The 15,571-nt window shown below is 43.2% G+C and overlaps 2 protein-coding genes across 12 annotated transcripts in view; one reads left to right on the forward strand and one right to left on the reverse strand.

The window, feature by feature from the left end:
• Nucleotides 1-15,571, reverse strand: part of LOC135166888 (homeobox protein prospero) — an 88,089-nt gene that overhangs the window by 47,674 nt on the left and 24,844 nt on the right. The window lies entirely within an intron of this gene.
• LOC135166892 (uncharacterized) overlaps nucleotides 1-15,571 on the forward strand; it is a 125,040-nt gene that overhangs the window by 19,874 nt on the left and 89,595 nt on the right. The window lies entirely within an intron of this gene.

The raw sequence follows: 15,571 nt of genomic DNA on the forward strand, positions 1-15,571 counted from the left end.
CTTTTCCCTTTCGCCCTGGCGGTCATTCGTTTTGCCTCAGTGCAAATGCGCATGTTGTGTTTTCTTCCTATATGTGCATGGGATAACTGCTGCATCACCCGCAGGGGGTCAACGTTGTTATTTTTTTTATTTTTCCGAAAGCGTTTTTCCACCTCTTTTTGGAGATGCGTTTTTTTTTCAAACGAATGAAAACAAAAATAATTTTTTAAAAATACGTCAGAAATTGCGAGAACAGATCTGACACTACTATTGAGGTTTTATTGATTATCTCAATGAAATTGATGAATTGTAATTAATTTTTTGTCTCGCACAGAGAAGAATATTCAGGAAAAATGATGGAACTCAAGTTCACTTATCGATTACCAAATTGACAAGAAAAATTCAAGTGCTGGTGCGGTAATGTTGTGCAGAAAATTCATATAAAATCACGGAATGCTCGGGATAAACTCGGTAAAATTTTCCATACGTAATTTTTATTGAATATTTCCCTCCGTGTGGAAATTTTAATTTTTTACTTCTTGAGGAAAATTCCGAGGACAAAAGAATTGAGTTCATGGATTTTGTTCGTCATTTCTTGAATAGACAAACGTCTGTCACATTAATGCATACACCGTTATACGGATTTCAAAGGAGTCGGGGGGTATATGAGGGGTTGGACTAGGGAAACACTTTGTGACGAGTTTCCAAGAGGGATGAGACGTGGAAAAGTTTCGCCGTTTCACACTTGTCACACTGACGGCTGACACTTAACGTCCAAGTATCTCACCCTTTCAATACTTTTCCAACTGTTATGTGTGGCAAAAGATGGAGTGCACGAAGCGAGTTAGAAAATTATGAAGTGAAACCCCTATCCCCCCCCCTTGCCCTCTCCCACAGAGGGGGAATTCATCCACAACATTGTAAGGTGTTTCTTAATGACGGAAGAAATTCTATCATACGCGTATCCGTTTAGAACGCCTCGTTTACGCGACGCGTATTTTTACATTTTGCACAAAGAGTGTTGCGCAACATTTCTCGTGTCTTTTTTACACGTCTGTGTAACCTAAGGATTCAGGGTGGCAAGTCAACGGCGTCACTAACGACGCACTCGAGGGTGGAAAAAGAATTTCCATTCATATCTCTAACCGAAAATTTTTTACCAGATAAATTTACATTTCTTTCTCCTCCCAGTTCTTCCGTTAAAAAAAATGCGATATTAAAATTTAGAAACTCCTATCTCCCTGATGCATACGCAATGCTCAACATCACTGGTCGGCTTTCAATTTACGCACGGAAAATGCTACGTTACGCGTCGTCATTATCCATAATTTATTCACGGTCAGATGAGTTTGACACAGCGACTCCGAATGCCTTCATTACCCCCTCCCCGCCCCACGCAAAATTTTAATCTCCCGATATTTTCCGTCATTCAAATGACCCTAAAAAGAGAAATGAAACCCGCGAAATGAAGCAAATCATCGAGCCTAGCTGTTGGTAGACGCACGGTGAAAAAAAAAAAAAAGAAAAAAATTGCGTATCCGCACAAAAAGCCTGCGCGAAGTGGCCCCGGGGCGTTCGTCGGTTAAAATCATTGCCGTCATTGATCCTGTCGTATGTGCAAGTCCCTCCGGGGGCTTTTTCCGCTCCTCTCATCGATGCATCGCTGGCCAGTGGACTCGTGCGGCGCGGGGAGTTGGAAGAGACGAAACCGAGTGAGAGAGGCTCCCAGAGGGAAGGGAGGAGGTGGCTCGGGAGAGGGAGGGGGACCGGGGGGTTGAAACGGCGCCTGTTTCACATCCCCTCTGCCTCCCGTCCACTTTCGCCGTCCCGCGAGGTCATCAAATAGCGACGTCAGCCAGGCAGCCCGCACTGTACGGCCATTTTTTGTCTGGCCAGTCAGTATGAGTCCCAGGGATCAGTGAATGCGCGGAGGGACGAAAAGAGAGTAGAAAAAAAAATTGGGGGGATGAGGATTGAAGGGTGGTTGGTGGGTGGGAAATAGGTGCAACGGAGGGCGAGTATGTGCAACCATCGATCAGCCTCGAGGCTGGACCGCGCAATGATTTTTACCCCTTTGTTACCGCGTCCCTCCGTTACTCTCTGTTCTCCCAAACGTCGGCCGTTTGCCTCCCTCTAGCCCTCCACCCTCTCTTGGGCCGGGTTCTCACCGCGTGTTTGTATCGATGGTCATTTCTCACGCGAGAAGTGTGTGAAACTCTTCAATTCGAATCGAATGTTTCTTCGATTAATCGCAGCGGTTGAGGCGTTTTCACCGGACGGCATCTGGGGAACGCTAAGTACGCGCGACTTTCCACACGTCCGCGGCCCTTCCAGTCGACAGATTTTGGAATTTCTTCGGCCTTCTAATGATCTCTGAGCTCGTCCTAGCTCAATGTCTCTGGTGGGAAGAGAGCGAGTGCCGAGAGAGTCTTTTCCTGATTTCTCCGCTTAATGCGGAATCTTTCGTATTTTATTTCTTCTATTTCCTCTTTACCGTGCACAGTTGGAAAATCACTCGTTAGTTTCCCCAGTTGCCACGCCCTCCACTGGCCACTCGGTAAGGGGGAGTAGATTCCACCCTTTTTCGTCCATCGTCCTCTCCTGTATTCGTTTCATTTGCCCTCATCCCTCAACCCGTTTTCTCTCTTTCACTCACCCGCTGAGTCCACTCTTCTTCATTTTTACCTATAGAACGGAGAGACACGGTCGAAGCTTTTTGCATTATCTCGTTTTCGTGAAAATATGCAGGAGGGCTAATCCGTGACGCTAATTTTCCCGTCCATTCTCTCCACTTTTCTGTCTTGCGCATTTTTCAAACCCCTCGGATGCTTTTTTTTTTTTTACTGGGCTCCGCGTTTTTTCTACTTTTGCCGGTAAAAAGTTTCGGGGACTCCTGACCTTTGTCTGTCATGGGGGGAAATGCAGAAATATTCACTGCACTTCATTTCGTGAAAATGAATTTTCACTTATTAATGAAGGAAAGGGAATAATTAAAATTGCTGCATGAAATTTTGTAATATTTCGTGTAGAGATGCCCGTTGTTTATTCCCTTTCACATTTCAACGATGAAACGAATTAAATAAAAAATTAATCTCTTTTACAGTCGTAATTTTACATTATTTACTCTGTCCTCTTCTCTCTCACTCGGCAACACGATAGATTAACTTTTAAATTCCCTTTGCCGACGCACGCTGGATCAGCGGTGCATCCACGCGTCAACGAACCCCTCTCTAACTGCCTTTCCTCTTTCTGCCTCTCAGCCTCATTTCACCCAGTCCCACTCCACCTCGAAACTCGACGGATTAACAAAATGCTTTTTATCACTTTCTATCACTTCTCTTGTGAAATTATATTTTTTGATTTGCGACTGCATGAAGGGTTTTTCGATGGTGAGAAGATGATTTTTTTTCAAGTTTTTTTGCTACGAAATTCTGTCTGAGAGTGCGGAATGCCATGTTCGCAAACGTCCGTTATATTGTGTGTGTAAAGGTAACGTTGTACATGGACAGAAAAATTATGCAGATTTAGCGCCCATCTTGTAATTACAGCAATTGCCACAAAATATTTGAATGTTCTTAACCATTATTGACAGAAAAAAATGCAACGTCCTCGACGCAGGGGGAAAAAAACTCGAAAAACGCAAAGGGAATTGACGTAATTTTGTTCCCAATCACTCCGACAAGAGACACTGAAAGAATATTTAATTCAAGCCCCGAGAGTTTGCCAGCTACATTATGCAAAATTCCGTCAAGCCGGAGTCTGCAATTGGGCGGAGTGGGCGGAGAAAACCATCAGTGTCCAGGTGGTGCACACATCCGGTGATGGACGAAAAATTAGAGGGAAAATCAGACGCGCCATCGCATCATCGCTGAAACGCATTAATCGCCCTCGACATTCGCCTCAATTAGCACGAACTATGGGCCAAATGCATATTCCGATCTTTTTGTTCCGCGCGTTAAATCGGATGAAAACGCGCCTTAAGGCGGCGCACCACGCCAATTTATCAGCCGGGGAATCCCATTATTGAGTAGCTGATTTGATCTCTAATTCATTAATTGATTCTCATCTGCTTTTTGAGGGGCTTAAGGATTTTTTTTTCGGCGACAGGGGGATCGAGGGGGGGTGTGGGCATTATTTTTCCAAAATATCGTTCACGCGCGACGACCACGATAAATCTCAACGAGCCAGGCGTTTGTTCATCGGGCGTGAAGATACGTTAGTGGTATACGTATATCGAGCCGCGTTATCGTGACCACGAGCCGCGCGAATGCCCACCGCGGAACTTTGCCAGAATCGTTTTCAAAACCCTCTCCATTTTCCTCCCCCTCGACCCCCACTCAGCTCTCGACATTGTTATTCATCGGTACTTTATGTACTTCTCTCTGAGATTCCGGGAAAAAATTGGTGAAAAAAAATTGACAAAAAAAATGTACTATCGTTTAGCTTTTTTGAGGGTTTCTTTTTTTTGCGATACTTGAAGTGATTTATTGGCGGCTTTAAAACTCTCAATTATTGAGCCTGGGAATTCATTAAATATTGGTGTAGTCGAGTGGCGCAGGTGTAACTAGAAATTGAAAAAAGGAGGGTTCTCTCTCTCGCCTTTTGAAGAGTCGAGGGTGTTTTTTTTTCTCGTGGAAAAATTGCGCTGTCGTAATTACAGTGGGTGGATGGGAAAATTGGGAAAAGATAATATGAGTTGTATTCTGATTTTTTGCCAATACATGAAATAACAGATAATTAATTTTTATGAGATATGTTAAAATTCCTTCAATCAAGCTGACTAATCCCCTCTAATCGAATCGAACTCTCATCCGGAAATAGATATCTGCAATTGGCCCAACTATTTCACGCACGAGAAAGTCTAATAATTTTCTCGCACATAAAAAAATGTCTTCAATGTTATCAACACCCTTCAAAAATACTCTCCATTTAACTACTGATAACACTCACCCGAAGAATCGATTTCAATGATAATTTCTTTCCACCCCAGTGTATTTGGCGTCGTCGAATCCACTACACGGTATTAACGAAAATTGCAAATGTAATTTTCCACGTCCAGCTCGTAAAGTCGAGTTCTCTCCCAACGCCGCGGATTCCGCATACACCTGTATTCTTCTTTTCCAAGCCGCCCTCACCCTCGCCCCCCCTCTCCCACTCTCACTGTCTCACTCGTCCTACACTCGGTATTGCAATTACGTAAAATTGCATTCGCTGTGAATTACAACGAACGAGATAGGAAAAAGCGAGATAAAGGATGGAATAAAAAAATTGAGTGTGGGCGGAGAGGGTTGGAGGGGGAAAAAAATATAGAGGGCAGAATGGGCCCGTGGGGCTAATCGAGTTACCGGCTGAAAACCACCGACGGTCGACAGTGACTGTGTGCATGTGTATTGTACCAGCATCGCGGGTTTTCCTCGCGTATAGAGCACTTGTATATTGCGCTCTGGCTTTCAGGCTGAGTTGAAAATAAATCCAACTATGTTACATCCCTCGAAAAATCCAGGATTTCTTTATCCGACGATGAAGATTCCTATTATCTCGCTTTTCAGATTTTTTTTTTTTGTAAAAATGATGTATTTAAAATTTTTTCATTTGAAAAATAACTCTTTGAACTGCTGATCTTGAATTTTTCATTCAAGAAACAATTGTTCAAATGAAATAATCTTCAAATAAGTATTCGATACACATGACTATTGATATAGAAACATAAATAAAAAATGGAAAATATAAATGCTGAGGAAAGCGGATAAAAATGATGAAGACGACAATGAAAATAAAAAAAAAGTCCCATAAATTAATGTACTTTGCACATAACATACATTTATCACTCGCATTTAAATATTCTGAATCACCAAACAGACAATTAACCAATATTTTTAATAATTCAACATCAAGAATAATGCTGTCGGTTTGATTTTTTTTTATATGTCTCCCCATCAATTTCATCGACAGAGAAGTACCTAATATTTCGAGTGGAGTATAAACGTATTTAGGAGGATGATTTGGGATGCAATCGTCGATCTCGTGTCGTGGCACTCGAGAGGCAATTGCTGGTGAGAGGAAGCGAGAGGCAGATATGTAGAGAGCAAAGGGTGACTCGATTGTCATGTGCTCCACTGTCGCGTTGATGTGCGCCTCGTTCCAAGTGCCGAGGTATATTCACATAAACTGAACACGACGAAGATTTGTGGGTATTTCCGAGGCATCTCTGAGTGACATTACTCGAACACCCTTCACCCACCTATCGTTTCGTTGGGGTGATCTTATTCGAGAAACAAATCTCCGTGATTTTCACGTTCTCCCGAATGAACAGATAGGAAATCGAATTTCAACGGGGCTTCACGTATTCCTGGGCCATTAAATAATTACAATTAACTAATTTAATATCAGATTTGTTGGCTCAATTTGAGGAAAAAACATGAATGATTCACCCACTCAAATTAAATTGTAAACTAATTTATTTTTAATTTGGATTAATTTGGATTTTACTTCAACAACGTGCGTTTTCAAAAATTCCAACAGCATCAGGAAGATCATATGTTTCAAATGCCGATCCTCCACCTGAGGGAATAAGCTACCGATCTCCCAAAAGCATTCACCGGTCTCCGTCCAGCGCCATTTCGATAAAGATAGACGCCGTTCTGCTTTGATGTACGAGGCCGAGCCCATCCCTCCCTTAAGCCCAAGCGAGACGAAACTACCCCAACACATCCCCAGACTAGAAAATTTGCACTGGCAAAGGGATAAAATGCGATTTTATTTACCGGTGGGGGGGAAGCGGCGAAGAAAGAGCGAGAGAGCCCCTAAAAAAAATATATATATCTCCCAGAGAGAACTGAATGCGTCCGAGAAGGGATCAGCGAGGGGTTGCGCTCTGGAGTTTTTCGTCCCCCCCCCCCCCATCTCATCCCTACTCTCTTTTTAACTCCTTTCTCTGTGTGTCCGGTCAAAAGTTGATCCTATACTAAGTAACACGAACGGCCGAGGGGCGCAGGGGAGACAAGAGGGGGGCATCGAGATAAGGGGGTTTCGACTTGTTTCGATGGGGTTACAATCGGACATTCACGAGCGAGAGTTGTCTTTTCTTCTTCCAACTGTGCGAAAAGGGGATTGAAAAACCCAGTGAACGAGCGAAAGAGAGAGGGAGAATCTCCCCCGGTTAAAAAAATTACACAGAAACGTTCAAGGAGGCTGGCTTGTTAATTAGAACCCGCCCTCTTGCGGATCATTAAACTGGACGATGTCTACGGAGGAGTTGAATGAGAAAGAGGGAGTAAAAAAAAGCCAGCATTTGCCGATAAATTTATATAGAGCGTGTTTTAAACGGCGAACAAAATTATCCTTCGCGACAAAATAATAATTTTTTTTTTCTCACAACGTGGAAAATGGTAATTGCGTCCAGTAGTAGGCGCGCAAGTCCGATATGCATTTTTTTATTCTGCCAATTTTTTTTAAATCTCTTTCGACTCTCTTTTACTTATTTTAAGGTCTTTTTTTAGGTTCCCTCTCTCCGATCTTCTCCTCTCTACCACCACCATCCCCGTTCCATCTCCCTCCACCCCGGGGCCTCCTGTCCCTCCACACACGGTAAAGCCCTAGAGAGATTTATCTGGGCGATGCATACGTGAAAATCGAAAAGCCCAGGCTTATACACTCACACGCGCATTTTTATGCACATGCACGTGGAAAAAAAGGGGGTGGGGGAAGCCGTTAACGTCGACCAGGAGGAGAGTAAGAGTGCCTCGACGTGTCCGGTAGACACTGGGGGGATGGCCGGGGGGGAGTGACGGGAGAGGGCCACCGGGAGGAGAAGGAAGAGGGAAAGCGGATAGATAAATAGATAGGGAGATGGAGAGAATTCTGCGCGGTCTGTGCGAGGGCTGAAGTGAGACGGACTGAGGGCGGGGGGGTGAGAGGTGGACCAGAGGAAATTGCAGTGTCGGGGTGGTGGGGGTCATCGGGGCCGATGGGGGTAGTCACAGGAGGTAACACGAAAGGGGTGGAATGGAGATGCAGTGGATACCGGGGGTGAAGAGGGCGGCGGTGGGGAGGAGGAGGAGGGGGTGAGAGTGAGGCTTGACCAAAAAAAAAGCAGGATGGGCGCTTCAATTCATTGATCGCCCTGGCCGTCCGAGCGACTGGGTGGAATGGCGAAAAAATGAGACGCTGCGCACGGCGTTTTCGGTGGAATTTCAACGAAAGATTTGGGGGATGAGAGGGCGAAGGTGATTAAAGGGTAATTAGGTTTTTGAGGGACGATTGGGAAGATCGACTGGTGGCGATGGACTGCGATTTGTGGGGATTAGGTTCAAGGGGTGGTGGGGTTTGGGAATGAACGGTTTGGGGGTGGACAGAGGGTTTTTTTTGGAAGGGTCTGGGGGAAGTTGGGGGAATTGAAATTTAAGGAATTTTTTATAATGATGTGAATAGTTCTTGGATTGAAGAAATGGAATAAGAATCCGGGATTGGATTTTGAGGGCAAATCGACCAGTTTCTAGAGAGAGCAGGTGACAAACGTCTCGAGAAATGCACCTGGTCCTTTCCGTTGAGTCTCCATTCTTTCCGAAAAATAGATCGAACGAATCTTCAAGAAATACGAGAGGAAATTCAGGTTTAACACTCGAACGGTCACGGCAAAGGGTTTTTCGGTGGATTTTTTCATTCCCAATTTGTGGAACATCTGTATTTTTCGAAAAACAGGATGCTGACTATCCCCTGGTTTTGCATCTTTCAGGGTGAATTTTCGGGGAGAAGACAGATGGGAAAGGGCTTTCGAGTACGGCGAAATGCAAAGGAGATCGGATTCAATGGACACTTCGATTCACCCTTTTCACTAAAAATGCGGACCGAAGTATAATAGATGGTATACTTCGAGAAGAAAGGACAACGATCATCTGTCGAGGAGCTGAGAGTTTCGGACGTTTTCAACATTTTCATTTGCCGATCCATCGAAGCCAGAAGATTCATAAAATTTTATCGACTTTTTCACCAGATTGCTAGCTCTCCAAATCTCTTCATTCCTTTGCAAAAAGGATACCCCAAAGTCTCCACAGATCATCCCCCAAAAATCATTCAATGCCGACCAATCGATCGAATTAATCCGCACCTTCACCGGTCCCTCAAGCGATGAATTTCAATAACAAAATGCGGGCAAGAAAAAATCATTAGAATATTTTCATAAGTAGTTTCTCATTCGATCGCAACTGCCCCTCCTCCAAATAAAAGAATCCTCGAAATAATTTACCGACCAATCATCATCCCATCCAAGTCAATGCCGAGATTTCTCCATCGGCCCTTGAAACTGGTTTACGGCGCGTGTGTTCCATTCATTGCGCTACCATTTGCGCTACCAAGGGGGTCCTCTCGCAATCATTCACCCCCCCCCCCCCGCCCCCCTTCGGCGATTAATAAAGTACGAAAGAGTGTGCCGCCGGGTTTTTCTGCCCAGGCAGGTCCTTTCGAGGTTTGCGACTTTGGCACACGTCACGAAACATCTGCCAGGACGCGTGCTATCGTCCTAGCCACTGCTCCTGCGGACGGAGACGGCACGAAGAGCGCAGGGAGTTACGAGGGAATTCGAAGGGAGTTAACTGAGACAAAGAAACGTGTGTGACGTACAGGGGGCAGCTGTGCTACTGTGACGTAGGGCTCCAGACGAGGAAAACGAAGGGGGCTGAGGGGAGGTTTATGCAAGGGGCAGCAGCCCTTTGGTCCGAAGGGAGAATTACGACTGAGCCTCGATCAAGATTTATCGTTTTCTGATATTTTTCACTTTTACGATACCACATGGGAATGGAATTGTCCTTGAATCGTACGTGGAGGGAAGGATTCAGGGAAAAATACCAGAAAAAACGTAAAAATTGCGTTTCCAAACGTCTGATGTGAAAAATAGAATTTATTTAAAAAATATATAAAATATGTGCCCCATATATTTTGTGATTGTTTGTAAATTTGGAAGATGTAAGGCACTGGTTATTGACAGTCTCAACTTTATTTCATTTCCTCATAATAATTTGACTTTCCTAATCCTCGAGGTCTCAGGTATTTTTCCGAAACTTATATCATGGTTTTAATGAACCGGTTATGAGTTGTTTCGTTGGTTAAAAGGGAATTGTTCCGCTGCGGTATTTAAGATTTCTGCAAAGTCCATCGTCAAAGGGCGTCTGAGCCGCAAAACAAGAGAGAGCATTAAAAATGGGAGGAAATAAGTGAAAGAGATGAGAGGAAGGATTCTAATCTTCGGAGTACTAATGAAAGAGGTCCACTTTGCTGTATTTTTACTCTTTTTCTGTCTCTCTGTTGTTTGTAAATATTTTCAGCTTTGTGAAAATTGGCTCAGACAAAATCATAATATTATCAGTCAACATATTATTACTGACGCATTATATTAATTTTCTGTCTCTCTCCCTCTTATAAAATTAAAATCACCCCCGGAATTGAATCAAATCCTCCTGTTTCATGAATGATCACTCGTTAATTGTTTAAATCTAGTGTAAAACAGTTTCTACAGTAAAAATTTCATATTTTTTCTCCCCCAGAATTTTCCGTCATCGCAACTTCCGGTAAAAAAAACCCGAAAATTCTTTCTGTAATAGTAGTTCGATTGTGATACGTAGGAGAGGAAAATAAAGGCGACAAGTTATTCCAGGGCGTCATTTTTCATCGAATGAAATTTGAATGACTTTTGCAATCAGTCGGTGCACATATGAGAGGGTTTTTAGTGCACGAAAAACGATGTGGAAGAATGGGTCTCCCTTCGGAGCTCCCTCATTATTACCTGATAGCATATAGGTGAGATACCCCCTCCCCTTCCGACTATTTTCTCTTTCTGTTCTTTTCAGTCTGTTCTTGTCGATTCTCATTTTTTTCCCTTTCTCATTCTACACTTCGGCGGCACCCCCTACCCCCCTGCGTGCCCCGCCGGTCTCGCATCTGCCTGGGGCACGCGACTAGCTCCCCCTTCCATTCGATTCTTTTTTTTTCGAAGGATAACAGCCCCAAGAAAACAACGCACTGCGGGAATCGCTTCGCCTCGATTTGCTTGATTATTATTAATTTTCTTTCGGGGTGACAGTGAATTCGTTTCACGTGTGGCTGGTCCTATTGAGGAGGAATTATTGTTGTGCGAAGAAATTTAAGGGTTTCATAGGTGTAATAGGTTCATAAGCACTAGGTTTTCGTAATTTTGAGAATTTTTCAATTCAATTTTCCCTAATTTCTTCAAACTGAAGAAAACTAACGGATTTTCAACGAAAATTGGAGAACCCGATAATCAAAAATTATCGAATATTACCCCAGGTCCAAGACTTACCCCCTTTAATTACTCCCACCACTTATTTTTCCCTACATCTCTGCCCTCTACAACCTACAAAATAGTCACAAACTACTCCCCCCTTTTCCTCTCCACAAATTTCATTCCAGACTTTGACTCTTAAAAATTTGTCCCTCAATACCGTACCCCTTGAAACAGAAACCCAATATTTTCCACCAAACTCCCCAATTTCATTCATTCATTTACTTATTTGTCTCTTCTCGAAATACCCCCTGTTACGGTAAAAATATTTCAATGGCATCACAAGCCCACATTTACTCCGTGGAATGGAAGTAGCTCGTGGCAGGGCTACCTGAGGCAGCTGCAAGGGTCCTTCTCCCTTACCAGAACTTTTATTTCCATTTTACCTCGCCTTATGGGCATTACTAAAGAGCAAGAGAGTATGTTAGAGAGAAAAAAAATGCATGTTATGAAGGGCGGCAAGGGGGGGAGGCATAGGAGCAAGGGGGTCTGTTCTGTGGAGAAAAGAGAGAGAATCTAATGTGTAACCGAGGGGGAGCTCTCTTGGCTAGACTCCACCAGGTAAACGTCACGCTCGAGAGGGGGTGCCATCTGTCCCCCCTTTCTCCCTCCCCCCTTGCCCCATGTAACGAGTGTGTGACGTCAGGTGTGACGATGTCCATCCAAGGAGCGTCTGTCTTTATATACCGCTATTATTTTTCGCCTCATCCCCTTCACTGGATTAACCATTTATTTTTATCCATTCTTTTTACGCTCGCGAGACTGTCAACAGTGTTGCCGGCTTGCAAGACGATGATGGAGACTAGAATAATTATTTTTTTATGGAAAAACTAGGATTTATTTAAAAAAGATCATTGAATATTTATTTCACTCGAGAATTTACCCTCCAGCTATTGAATGACAGCGTTGACATCCCCCGTGTTGTCCACTAGTGGAAATGAAAGAAAAAAATAAATTTAGGTGAAAATGAATTCGGTGAAATCTTCTGAAATTGTTAGGTGACTTTTGAGGTTTGAATACGGGACATGCGACCCCCAGTGGCTCCATTGACCTCTCATAATACCCATAAAGACGCGGAAGATGTAGAATTATGGTGTACAAGTAAATTGACAATTCCCGGAGTGAGACATCTCGTTTTCACCTTCATTTACGTCTTAAACATCCGAATAATGACTCAACCTCCACCTTTTCACGCCTCCAAAGAGCCCATAAAATCCCCGCAATTTGTCGTTCTGATTGTGACCGACAATGGAGCGTTAACACCCAGTGGGACACTTCCGGTTGTTGGCTTTTGGAAAATTACAAGACGCGTGGGCGGTTTGTGTGTCAACAATGCGCCCCTGTTCCGGGGACGCTCGGATTCTAAATGAGGAGTAAAACGAATTGTTGGTGGAGAGAAAATAAGAGCTGAACAGGAGGCTTCGTACTTTTATAATTATGCTGTTCCATCTAATTCATCTTAGTTTGATGGAGAAATCAAATTAATTGAAACTGGTAATTTTTAGTCAGTTTCTACCTGAGAAGTAAAAGAAGTTCAGAAGAATTGGGATAAATGAGGCTAAAAAATCCAAGAATCCATTGACCCCAGTCAATTCTCAAAAATTTATTTGAAAAATCCTGCACATCACGCTCTCGACCCACTGAATGAACATGCGGTACCCGACATACGAAGAAACCCAATGCTGGGATGTGTGGGTGCTTGAGAATTTTGAAGAACAAATAAAAAAAACCCACATGAAGACCACGATATCGGCACGAGCCAGAAGGTCTGAGCACCGTTTCATTTTTTTTCCCCAATTTTTCTTTACATTTTTTTGTTACCCTTCACGTTGGCAACATATTGGACCTCTTCTCGATATCCGGCACGATTTTTCATGCCTCTCATTCTTCCCCAAATGAGAGACTATCGGTGGAAATATAATGAATGGTTCTTCCGAGTTTTCATCTCTTGAGGGTGGCATTCACAATGACTGGAGGTACCATATGTCTAGCGAGAGGAGATCTTTCTACGCATTCGAATGCGTTATTATCGTTCAGGCGGGTGGGAAGAGGGTGATGAGCCGTTTTCGGGATAAGGGAATTTACAGAGAATTAAATGAGTCTGGCCCACGTGTCGATCCTTGAGGTTTTGAGGTGGGTGTCGTATCGGCACGCTTACGGAAGTTTAGTGTAGGCCCACAAACATCTGTTGGAGTTTTCTTTATCCTATTACAGTTTCATTGAAATTTTTCGGAATTTATTCACTGAAACATTGAAAAACTTATCGGGAAAATCATTGAAAAATAATGATTTTTAATTTCACTGGAATTTTGTAATTGGAGATGTGAACGAGTCAATATTTTATGGGCAAAATTGCCGGAAATTATAAATTTCAGTTCAATGACAACGAAAAGGGCATTAAATTCAGACAATTCAGGTAAATATATTCAATTACTTTGTAATTAAATTATTGGATATTGAATGTTCGTTCTGTGATTAAAGTTTCAGGAGTCGTCATGAATTAATAGTGAAAGCCGGGGATTCCCATGAGATCTTAATCAATCTTCGTTTTTTTCCCGAAAATATTTAAATATTACAAAATTGTCAATGTCGCAATTCTTCCCCTATTAAACCAGCGGAATTTTATAGGGCGTGTTGAATCATTATCGGAACTGGGGAATTCCCATGGAGCATTTAATGAGTCAAACCCACGTGTCGATCGTCGAGGTTTGAAGGTGGGTTTCGTGACGACACGCTTACGGAAGTTTAGGGTAGGTCTGTAAACATCTGTTAGGCTTTCTTGCTTGGGGACCTTTAAATTTCACAGATGTGCACCTTGAGACCTGTTTTCGGGGCAAAGACCTACGGATGGAAGTCGACTCTCTTTCTTTTTCTTCCAGTGGGGAACGATTTAAATGGGCACCCTGCGGGGAGGTGTACGAGGGAATTCTTGGGCAAGGTTACCAGTCCTTTCCACCGGCTTGAATGGGCTGTTCTTCGAGGAATTGATTAAGCGATTGGAAGGATTATCTGATGGGATTTGGAGTGGGAAATTTTATTGGATTGGGTATTCTGATTTTCGAGATATGTTGTGTGGTTTCTTTTGAAAATTAATTGCTAGAGAAATTGATTGAGTGATTGAAGGGATTATTCAATGGGGTTTAGGAAGGAAAGGGCTTGTTAAGTGGGGTATTTTTATTTTGAGAATAGAACTTTCGTGAAAATTAATTCTTCCAAGAATTTATGGAGCCATTGAGGGAATTATTCAATGGGGTTGGCGGTACATCTATAAAAAAGATTTATTTTAATTTAATAGTACGAAATTAAATGCTTCCTTCGATCGAATAATTAATTTTTTAAAAATTTCTTCACCGGACTATAAATAATATTCCACGTGATATAAATAACAAATGAATATGAAATAACTAAGTTATCAATTTGCCAAAACTTGAATACAATAAAAAAATTATCGGATGTCTCCCCAAAATTAACTATTAAAATAATAAAAAAATTCGTTAGGTCTTTTCGCCTTGAAATCGCCATTTCAAAGAACCCCCTCCCGCAAATGACTCCAGCCCCCGTCGCAAAATATGAAAACTTCACTTATCAATACATCAAAAACATGGAACAACATATCGAACAACTGCAGTTGCATCTAACATCCCACCGGCGCCCTTTCTCCCCCTCCCCCGCGGGCCATTCGATACACTCCGTCCTTGTCGCACACTCCAGTGACACTGTTGACGCGCAAAAGGGAATAAAGCCAGAAAAAAAAGGACAAACTGAAAAATACAAGTGAGACGACGAAAGATCGGTTGGTATATACAGTTTGTGTGGGACTCTAGCGCACCCCGTGACAGTGCGACTTTTATTAGGGAAGAAATCAGCAAGCATGATTATGTACCTTAGAGCGTCTCCGGACTGTATTTTCTCATACCACTGCGAGGGTTCAGTGCATGAAAACCCCATCTCTCTTTACCCCCGTTTACAGCCACCATTCGTGCCCTGTGGCGAAGTTGTAGCCGCCCCGTCCCCCTCCTTCCCACCCACCCCGCACGTCCCTTTGTCCTTCAGCATTTCCCTTTCTTCCCGTGCAGGCGATGCATTGTCATGTCTCCACCCTCCTACCCCCATTCCACCCTCTTGCATGCCGCAGTGGCGTAGGAGAACGTCTCGAATTTTTGTCGATTGAGAAAATTGGAATTAATTAATTTTATTAATAGAGGGGACGGAAAAAAAGAGAAGGATCGGCGTGTCCCGCGCTCGGTGACAGGTCGATAGTTGATAATTAACGTTTAAAAGTCCCTTGGGTATCTTCAT

Source organism: Diachasmimorpha longicaudata, chromosome 10 (assembly GCF_034640455.1).
Source record: "Diachasmimorpha longicaudata isolate KC_UGA_2023 chromosome 10, iyDiaLong2, whole genome shotgun sequence".
NCBI lineage: Eukaryota > Metazoa > Arthropoda > Insecta > Hymenoptera > Braconidae > Diachasmimorpha > Diachasmimorpha longicaudata.